Raw genomic sequence first — 11,280 nt, 5'->3', positions numbered from 1 at the left:
ATTTAAACCTCAAGTACAGCTAATGTTGTGAGCGTTCTTCTTTAGCAGTTGTGTGTGGACCCGAGAGTAGTTTGGGTTTCTCTATATTTAGTATTCAAAGCATTCAGTCATGATATTACCTACTCATTGGCTTTTTTATGGAAAAAAATAATCTGGTTTTATTATGATACAGGCTTTTGGGTTCTTGGTCGTTTGGGAGAAAAATAATGTAATCCAAAGAGTTCCTAATGGATTCTGCAGGTATTTCCAATAAAATAGTAGTAGATTTGATATATTAAATGTTTGTCAATTATGTATGTTATTCTGGGAGACTTCCTGGCCAGTTCTTCAGCAGATATATCCTTCCAGCATGCTGACACCATAGTAATTTGTAAAAAATACCAACAGTCTATCACAGGGCATGTACCATTACTTTAAAAAACATTAATGGAACAGATTTGCCTCATTTTTTTTTATACATTGCCTGTCATTAATGCTATCATAGATTAGAAGTATTCAAGTGTGCTCTCCATCATGCACTCTTTTGATTTGGCTTGAATGTTGTCTGTAATGAAAGGCACAACTTTGTCTTTGCTGCTCTGCCCACGTGCTCATGCCGTCTTTCTCTTTTGTGATGTTAGTTAGTAATTTCCATCCAGTTACAGCCTTTGATACATAGTGCTTTGAAAATGCTTAGTATATGCTATGATACATAATGATGATTTATATCTTGCTTATTTAGTGTTTGATATTACATCGATGGAGGAGGAAAAGTCATTCTCAATTTGTAAACACAAAGTCCCTGGACAATATAAGCATCCAGATGGCAGTGAGTATGAATTTTGCATTTTGATTGAGATAGTTAATGTTGATGTGAAAACAACAAAAAAAACCCCGTGTTCGCAGAAAATTGCCTACTGACTATGCATCTGGCAATGTAGCAGGTACATCATTTATTTCACATACAGAGAACATGTTGTACTTAGGAAACATAACAAAGTATAATGGTTTCTGACTCTAATCAAAGCAGAGTTTCTTTGTGATGAATGGAAATCGAGGTGTTCCCTGCTTACAGAGTATAAATTGGTACAACAACCAGTAAGCAAAAAACCAGCAAGTGAGCGGTTTTACAGTTAAATAATTAACCAGAAAACATATATACAACCAATACTGCAACCAAGTTATGTTAATGCTGAAGTCTTAGCACTTTCAAGAGAGCATGCTCAAAAATGATAGCCAAATACATGTGCAAAATAGCTTTATGACTGATTTATTTGAGCAATTACTGCATTTCTGTACATAAGAGCTCAATAAAAGGAGGAAAACAGATCATTTCAAAAGACCTGCACGCTACTTTTCGTCAATGAGTGATGCTGAAATGTAACAGCTGCATTGTTCTGTGCAGATTTCCTTTTATTGCCACTGAATCATTCTTTTCTTCCTCTTTCTATTTTAGTTCATAAATTTATAGATTTTACCATCCATTTTAGTTTGCTATGCAACTAAGAAGCACGAAGTCTGTACTATGAAAATGGGACAGTTTTAACTACTGAACACGCAATGCTAACATTTTTGATTCTTTGGATTCTTTTGTTCCATCAAATTTAATTCAACAAGTGTCAATATAGGTGCCAGCAGACAGAAATCAGCTTTTTAAAAAGAATATTCTGTCATAATAGTCCAGTTTGAGAAGCCAAAACTGTATGCCAGCATTTTTTAAAATGATCACATATGTTAGTATCTAGCTTCAATATTGATACTTATTTCTTCATAAAACAAAAACAAAGAAAAGGAGATAAATCTAACCTTTATAAACAGTCAGGAAATGCTTATCAATAACCAGTTACAGTAAGGAGAAGGAGATCAGATCAGGAATTGCAAGGTAAGTATGAAGCTGTATGAAGAAGGAGTGGGCTGTCCTTACAAGATGATCTTCTGGGTTGCTACTTGCAAGTTGAATGTCTCAGAATTCAGTCATGGGCAGAGTATCATTCAGTGGTTTTGTTCATCACCTTCACTAATGGTCAAAAATAATAATATACTAATGAAAATTTTGGCAGCAGAAGGATGTAGTATATCAAGAAGGGAGAAAGGCAATCCCTGAGGTCATGAGGACTAAGAACAGGGTGGAAGTCAGAGTGAACTGCTTTAGACTGGAGGGCAATTCCTCTACAGGCCTTTGTCATGGTCTGTGTTTACACCTTGTAATCATCTTGTCATCTTCTAGATGGTGTAAAAATCCTTCCCCCTCAGAGCTTGCACATGAATGAGAACATGCACCATCTCTAATATATCGTGATTCCTCTTTCTCATGGCAGCTGCCTAAATTCTGCCCCTGCCGTCCAGGATGCCCTTCATGAGGTTCTAGGCCAGAACTGTGTCTCCTGAACCCGGACATTCAGCTCATGGCCAAATCTGTCTGGACTTTTCTCCTTCCAGAGCCTCTAGGTTTCTAAGGAAGTTTCACACTCGGGGAGAGAATACCAGGAACCTTATTTACTTACTTACTTTCTCAGCATTTTCAGTGGGCCTGAGGTGCCAAGACTGAATGGTATGGACTGTTTCCTGCAGAAAGTGCCCTCCTTGAATGCTGGACCAGCTGACTTGGTTTCTAGGTCCTGTGTCAACACAAAATCTGTGGCAATGCCACTGCCTTGATTAGCTGTTAATGGAGAGTGTTATGAATGCTTATGGTTTATTGATATGTGTTGTGTTTCTAGTGTAATATGTGGTTTATGGTGGCAGTAATGACAGCTACCCATTAAGGTACCTTTGGCCATTCCTCGCTGCTGTTCTCAGGCAGCAAGCATAGATCCTGTAAGTGACATGCTGGTCTGCTCTTGCTTACCACTAAGCAGCAAAACTCTTAATGAAAAGCTTTCTCCTGTGTTTGCTTTTCCCTCTGAACTGCATCTGTTCGTTGTATCTTTTACTTTTTATCTATGGGAAGCCGTCCCAGACGTTAGGGAAGTTTTTAAATAATTTGGAACTTGAAACATATCTAATATTCCTTATCGAAGAAAAATTGATTCAGCTTAAAGAATTACTTAGATTCTCCAGCCTCAAAGAAGACCTGTTAGAAATTATTAGAAGTTTATGGTGTAAAAGGAGAGCAAAAGTGTAGCTTCTGTAATATAGTAAGACAAAGATGATTGCAATGAAGAAATATTTTGCACAGGAAAAAATAACCTTGAAAAAATGAGTTTGGAAATAAGAAAAACCTCCAAGCATTATCACAGTGGGGTTTTGGAACAGTATTCTTATGTGAGCAGTGGAGACAATATGGTTTATTTTGAGATGAAGCTTGACAGTGTTATTAATCGAATTATATCCAAGTTTACATGTGATGGCAGGAGCTTGGACTTTTGCTGCTCTTTTCCAGTTCTTACCCTGTGTTCATCTGTTCCTAAAGTCAGGGGACAGTTGTGCCTAATTTCAGTCCTAGAGATTTAAGCTATACATGAGGCTTTTTTACTCTGTCACTAGCAGTTTGTCATGCTCCAAACCTGTTGTATGGCATCTGGCATACCTGATGGAGGTGGTGAAGTAACAAAGGCTAAGTGAATTGCCACATTTTTTCTACATTTTCATTAAGAACCTGATATGTGTCATGTCACAGTGTTTAGAACAGTACTGCAAATAGATTTCTGCAGAAGGGGAACTTCACTAATGGTTTGTGTATAAATATGTTTTGCTTGGTGGTATATATACTATATTTTGTTTGGAGGTATATATTGTTTTGTGTATATTTCTCATGTACCTAAATAATTGTGAAGAATTCTTCCTTTTCTGAAAGACTTCCTTTCTTAGATAGACCTGATCAGCAATCAGAGAATTCATAAGGAAGCAAGGTCTGCAGGGGATCTCGCAGGTGAAATCCATATGATGGTCTTGAAGGCAATAGTATTAGATAAGTCTTTTACAGAAAAAACAGCTTCTCTGTTCTTCCTCAGTCTGTAAAGGCTTCCTGAGAACTCCTTATTCTTCTCAGAATAAGATGCCTAATCATTTCTAGATTTCACAGCCTGTATTTATTTATTCTTATGATAATGTCTTTTAGCTTAACTAGAACATCTTTCCCTTTGAGCTTTTCAATCCCTTGTTATATTTATAAAGCAGTCATGTCCCTTTTCAATGTTCATCTCCAAGTCCTTATTATTCTCTGGAAAGAGAGACTTTCCATTCTCCTTTTCAGGCTAGTAGCCCCTCTGGAAGTGACCACAATGTCATTACTGACATACTGATAAAGCAACTTTAAAACTAATTTTATTTTAATTTTTCTGTCAGGTCTTGAAAAATTCAAGTTGAAAAATGAGTTTACAGAGAGAATTAGCTTTCCTACCTCTATTCAACCTCTTTATTTTTAGCTGAGTATTACTGAATATGGAAGCAGTCCAGTTTACATCCTGGTTTGATTTCCTGTTTACATGAGCCAGTCTGGTGTCACCATCATATTTCTGGACCAGTGTGGAAGCCTGTGTGCAGCCTTCCTTCCACCTCCAAGGAGAGCTGCCCTACACAATAGAACTATTGTTGTGCTCTCTGATAACAAAATAGGAATTTTGTTGAACACCGTGCATGTTGGGCTTATGTCACTTTATTAGATATGCACAGCTATAACAGCAAACCTGTCACTGAAATGTGGGAGAAAACTCACATTGGAGAGTGAAGTCAGAATTGTACCCATATTTGTTTGAAGTTAACATAAAACCAGACCAGGTTACATACAGGGTGGTTCCCCATGGTACAATTTTCACGGGCTTGAGCAGGAGGGGTGCCTTTAGTTTTCTTCTTCCCCCCTCCCCCCCCCCCCCCCATCTGTTTTTGTTTCCCAAGCTATAAAGCTCACTATTTTCCTTAAGAGACGATAAAAAATATTATTTTTTTAAAATCTAAAATAGTCAAGAAACTGAACTGGCCATTATGACTACTAATGGTCCTTACAGCAGGCATTTCACAGGAGCAACTCTTAGGAAACCGTTTCACCGGCATATCTAATGCATCAGGAGCAGCAGTCTCAGTCCTTGTTATTATTATTTTAATAGGATTTTCAGAATAAAATGGAATAGTATGTACATCCAGAGAATGCTAATGCCAGGTAAAAAACCAACATTTAATCATTCTGGCTCACATTTTGCCTGATTGTTTTTAGTTTTATTTTCAGTAAAGATATGTTTTAGAGAAGTGGAAATATTTTAATTTGTATTGATTAATAGCCTGGGTTTGTTTAAGGATAATACAAATGTTGCTATACTAATGGATAAGAACTGGTAACGAACAGATTCTTTTGTTCTTGAGGCTGATACACAAAACTAAACAATAAATGATGTGAAGCTCATTCAGTTTTTACGTTTCAGATTCATTGATGCAAGATTTTAGTACTAATAATTTTTGTTTGGTTTTGTTTGATACTGCAAACTTGATTGTTGTTCAATTACCTGTTTTCAAAATAATTTTTTGAATTACTACCTCCCAACAGAAAATCCAGATTCCTTCCCTGTGTCTTTTAAACATGCCGGGTTTTTTAATGATGCTTTTTCTGATACTTGCAGGCAAAGATTTGAAAGCACAAATAACTAGCATGCCCTGTGCACAGACTTACCTTCTGCTGCTGGTATTTCCATTTCAGATGTGGCGCAGCCGTGCCTGGGGAATACCCTCAGTGAAAGCTTTGTCACAAGGAGGCAAATGAGGTTCCTCCAGAGCAGCCCACTGTAGTGCTGCAGCTGGCTGCTGGCCGGCAGCACACCAGGCCTGTGTCACATTGTCAAATGTACAGCGTAGTTGCAAGGTAGAAATATTCCTGCTTCAGGAATCATACATCCAATTTTAATAAGGTCAAAAAATACAGATGGAAAATGGCTCCTGATTTTCCTGATCTTATGTCCAGTAGTGCGATGTAGGTATCCTACTGAAATCAATATTCCTACATTGTGACATGTATAAATAAAGCATCAGGCCTTTCAGTGATTTACAATTAAACCATCAAAAAATAGCTATTGAAAGGACACACAGCAATTAATCTGGGGCCTGTATGCCGTTGTTTTTAATACCGTTAAAATCTTGCAGAAAATATTCATTGTATTCGGATGCCCCCCCCTTTTTTCTACATTCACAAAAATAATTAAAAAATACCTCAATCAAGAGAGAATATATTTAATTAAATGAAAAATGTAAAAAGTTAAATAGAAAAATTTTAAGTGTGGACATTATTTCGCTCCTGTTTTCTTTTTAGAACTGGTTGTGGTAGAGGATTATGTTGATGACCATAACGTACACACTTATTTTTGTTTCAATTGCATGTTAGCAGTACCTAAAAACCACTTTAAATCTGAATGCTGCTACAGTTAAGTACAGCAGCAAGAACAAAGTTTCTTCTATGTAAGGAAACTGTGTGCATATGGGGTGTGTGTGTGTGTATGTTACAGCTAGAGAGGAATCTAAATTATGCACTGATTATGAAACTCAATAATTATGATCTAAAATATTTATTAACTGTATAAGAAATGTCACAATTAAAGTGTTTTAGCAATATTGTGCAAAGAATCCCAGAAGATGGTAAGTAAATAAATAAAAACGAAGCAAGGCAGGTAAAATTACATTGTAGGAGTAGTATTTTCGGTGGTAAATATAGAAAAGGAGTCTGTCATTGCCTAACAGAGTAATAGAGGAAAATGTCAAGAAATCCAGCAATCACGTGGCACTTAATTAATATGAATGGAACTTATTATACTGACATTGATCAGGTCTTTATGACTCATTTAAAATGAGATTAGCTTCAGGTTTAAATCAGAAATTCAATCTGTTTGTTGTATACAAAGGATAGTATGTATCTTCTTCAGATTTATTGTCTGTCATGTGGACAAGATACTCATGTGTTCAACATTAGTACTTTGAATATCCATGAGGACTGCTGGTTTTGTTAGCTTGTTACTTATGATCTAAGTGGCCAAATTGTAACTGAAGATCAGCCAGAAAACATGATACACTGTTTTTATCCTCTTTGGAAACAAAAGTGACTAAATGCCAAAATGTTTTGAGTGTCAGAGTATTCAAAAAGTACTTGATGCTGATACTCCTGAATGTTTCATTTAGCAATTTTCAGCCAGCATGAAACATTTTTACATTTGTGGAAACGTTGCATTTCAGTTTGTCAGATCAAAGACAAATGTTTCATTTGGACTTAGTTTTTATGTGTATCCTTGAGCTGTTCAACAGCTTCCTGGCTTTTATGCTCCACACTCCAGCTCTGTCATGTCCTGGGTCCCTGTCCCAAGTTGTACTGTCTTCAATGGTAAAGACATTTCTGCATCTGTAAGTATAACAATACATTGTTCTTGTCAGAAAGCAGAAAAACATTGGCAAAACTGTTTCCTGTGGAAAATTTAATTTATACAGAAACAGCATTTTCCATTGAAACAGCACATTTTTAGAAATCTTCCAACCAAATGCACTTAAAATATATTCCAGGAGTGTTATTTTAAAATCCATGAATGCTAATATCTATTTTTGATCCTAAATGATCCTGATTACAAAACTTTTTCAGACTCTCAGTATAGATAAAATTGAGGTTTCATGTACAGGATATATTGATTGTAACTTAGTTATAATTACAGTAATATGTTAGCAATTACCACCGTAACAAATATGTCACTCCAAGTAGGTAGTCAAAATCTAAGAGTCTGTAGATTACTGCAGAGGGGAGGAGAAACTGGTGGCAGTGAGCTATCATTGTAATCACACCAAATTACAAGGAACGTACAAAGTCTTGTGTTGCTGGACACATGAGGAATCAAACCATAGGAGATGATGCCCTTACTCAGAGCTACAGGGTTCTTTCAGCCTTCCCTCCCACCCCAGTTCTTTGATTTCTCCTGAAACACAGTTTTGGGTAGATATGCACTAGGTTTTGAACATGGCTGCAAGCCATACAGACACTACAGTCAAACAGCTTTGAGGTGAGCCTGTGCTCCGTCTCAGTCTTCAGGGACCCCTCTGAAGCTTGGTAAACTCGGCTGTGTGGTACTCCTGCCCATGGACTGGGCATAACCACGGCGTGCATGCCAGGAAACACATTTACCAGTTAACACATGCTTACCTTGCGGGAACGTGAGAGGCCACCTTTGCACAGAAAAAAACTGGCTGTCTTCCTTTCCTGCAGCAGCTGGAGTAGTGCGTGGCAAGGCAAAACGAGATTAATAGCAGAGAACCTGCCAGTGATCTATCTACTTGCTTTTCTCCAAGGACCATGCTTGTGTGCATTGTTAAGACACAACCACAACTTTCTTTTACAGATTTGGGTTCCAACTTCCTGTTCTGTCTATAGGGTGAGTAATTGGCCCTGCGTCTCTCTTGCTTTTTCCACCTCGCCCCTACAGCTACACAAATACACACTCATGCACACATGCTAGATTGGTCAGATGTCTGGGTTTAACCCAGACAGTTTGAGTTTCAGATCAAAAGTCTTGGTTAAAGCACTGCTTTTGCTGCTGAAAGTTTAGGTTTCTGCGTTCACAGCCAAAATGAGACAGCCTCATGCAACATCTGCAGGGCTGCGGGAGATAAAACTGGTGCTATTGGGTTTGTGCTCAGGACTGGCAGCTCTCACAGGTACACATGCATATGCAAACAATGCTAGGCAAAGTTCTCCACCCAGCTATTTCTATTTTTTTTGTTTCATATATGCCTTTGTTTTGGTTAGCAACTCATGCCTAGTCTGGGGGGCTCTTTTTTTCTTCTGAGATTATACATTCTTATCAGTTAATCCAAATGAAAACTCAGTTGCACTTGCTAGTCTACAGAAGTTTATTATAACGTAGTGATAGATTACAAATCAGGCCAGACTGATAACTGGATCCTTTCAATATGAGGCAATAATGACATCAGATTCAAATACAATAAATCATGATCTTTCTTTCTCCCCTAATCAAGTCCTCTGTAACTCATATTGTGTGAATAAATGAGCGGAGTGAAGAAAACCATACTACATTCAAGACTTCATCAATGGGTTGCTTAGTCCCAAGTATCACTTTTCTAAAGCTACATGCCATCTGGCACTGGGAGCAGGTTTGCCAGGATAACTGCTGAGCAAACTAAGCAACCTTCCTGAAGCAGATGGCATTCAAGCAAGGTAGCATGAAAAAGGTTACATGATGATCCAAGTCACAGTTATCCTTGGTGATCTCTGTGCCCTATCTGTCTATCTACCTTGTTTCTGAATTTCCGTTTAATGCTGCTTTTTGGTAGGGGAGAAGGAGAAGGTTTGGAGGAGGAAAAGGAGAAGGAAAAGAGGAATTAAAGCAGCCATCTTTGTGGCTCTTCAGGGCTGATTGATTAGCTTACTTATGGAGGCTGGTGCAAAGGACACGGAGAGGAGACTGAGGTCTGACAGTTGATGTGTTTGTGTGGGATGCTTAGGCTTCAGTAACTCTCAGCACAGAAGAACTGATGCCCTTTCCCCATTCTTTGATGTGTCCTTATGTCTGCTGTTACGTTAGGCTCTATGAACATCAACTGCTAAAAAATAATGCTTTTATAAAAGGCTGAAGTCTGCAGCATATCATGTGAGAATGCTAACCCTCTCAATTTTCCAACCCGCTCCTCTACCAGAGATGACTGCTTCTATAGCAGATGCAGAAGAAAATGTGTGTCCATGCATCAGCAGCTACAGTTCAGCATCCTACACTGTAGCTCAAAACTTGTTTCCATTTAGGAAGATGATGAGTTGATGGACACGGAATTGGGCTGAGGATGGTAACATGCCATTTTGCTCATTCTGGTGTAGAGGTGGTGATCTTTGGCAGTCATCTAAAACAGTAATATCTTGCACCACCACAGGAAGACCAAGCTTTTATGTAGGTTTGTTTCAGTAGCAAAGCCAGCTTAATTGAATCATCTGAGAAGAAAGAAACACAGATTTTCTGTGGGTTTACACTGCAGCTGAATCAATTCCCTGAGCTGGTTCGATGTATTGTCCAACAAGCAGTTGTGCCGATGTGACTACAAGCGCAGCACAGTGCAGTGGGTGGAAACGAGTAGTAGAAACATGCAGTTTGGTAGGAGTGCCTTCAGTGGGTTATGCTTCTCATCACAGACCTTCATCATTAATCTGTGTGACAAAGTTTTATTGGATCAACTGCATCAATAAAGGCTATGTAGTTCTTCACCAATAAAATTACACTTGAAAAGACTTGACTTAGTATATTTGTTATGCTATAGGGCTATACACGCACACACCTCTGAAATTATTTTGCTTTGCTGAAGCACAGGTTATAAACATAACCAAGGCACCGCACAGGAAGATGTTTTAATGTTTAACTATTTCACGTAAAAGGCAGGAATAGGCTTTTTACCATGCTGGCTCGTCATGTTTTGACATTGCCGAAACATCCAACATGGGGTAAGAAAGACATTTTAAAGCGTTTCCCAGCGGGAAGGCCCGAGGTGCCCGCAGCCCCCGCGGCTGGGGCGCAGAGGGGAGCGGGGCGCAGAGGGGAGCGGGGCGCCGCCGCCTGTCAGACGCGCCCAGCCCGCCCCGCCCCGGGCTCCCCGCGGCCCCCGGCCCTGTGCGGGCACCCACCGCCGGCGCTTCCGCGTCCCATCTTCGCGTGCCGACATCTTTATTAAGTGTGTGTGTGTATATATGTATATACATACACACATACCCGTGGGGAGCAGTGCCCACACACGAGTCCGCGCCCGGCCTGTCACCTGCCCGGCCCGCCATCTTCCTGCCGCCCGGCTTTTACCACAGCGGCGCCCGCGGCCCGGCCCCGCGGGGAGCCCTTGGCCCCGCCTCGGTCACCGCCACCCGCAGGGACCCGCGGGCACTTTCCACGGCTTCGGCCTTCCCACCCGAGGAGGAAGTCCTTTTCCTCCGGGCGCTTCAGGAGGACGCTTCGTGAGGAGGCGACAATCCCCAGCCCCCTAGCCCTCCCCCGCTGCGGGCCGCCGAGGGCGGGGGACGCAGCCGTGGCGCGACTACAGGTCCCGACATGCCGCAGCGCCGGTCGCTGCCTCCCGGCCCCAGAGCTGTAGGCACCCACCGCCGCCCCATTGTACTCTAGCCAGAGGAAACCGCACTTCGCTGCGCTCAGCCTCCCCTCCCCCCCCACCTTCCAAGTGGTCCCTTCCAGAGCTCCATTCGGCGCCCTGCGGAAGGTCCCATCCGTGGGAAACGGGAGGGGCTGGCGGCGCGGGGCGCGGCGAAGAGCGCAACGATTTCTCCCTCGAGGCTGGGCTAGCCGCTGATTGGCGTGCGCCGTCACCAGTAGGACGAGGAGGCCGTCAGGAGAGCCAATG

At 40.7% G+C, this 11,280-nt stretch overlaps 1 long non-coding RNA gene across 1 annotated transcript; it reads right to left on the bottom strand.

Moving 5' to 3' along the window:
* Positions 1-4,818: 4,818 nt before the first annotated feature.
* On the bottom strand, positions 4,819-11,216 carry LOC129736156 (uncharacterized). The gene is made up of 3 exons (XR_008732384.1): positions 11,094-11,216; positions 8,078-10,087; positions 4,819-7,291 (listed from the first exon to the last, which is right to left on the bottom strand). It is a non-coding gene; the product is annotated as an uncharacterized LOC129736156 (long non-coding RNA).
* Between the last annotated feature and the right edge of the window lie 64 nt (positions 11,217-11,280).

This window comes from Falco cherrug, chromosome 5, assembly GCF_023634085.1.
Source record: "Falco cherrug isolate bFalChe1 chromosome 5, bFalChe1.pri, whole genome shotgun sequence".
NCBI lineage: Eukaryota > Metazoa > Chordata > Aves > Falconiformes > Falconidae > Falco > Falco cherrug.
Note: the sequence above shows the minus strand (reverse complement) of the source record. Positions and strands in the feature narration are given on the sequence as shown.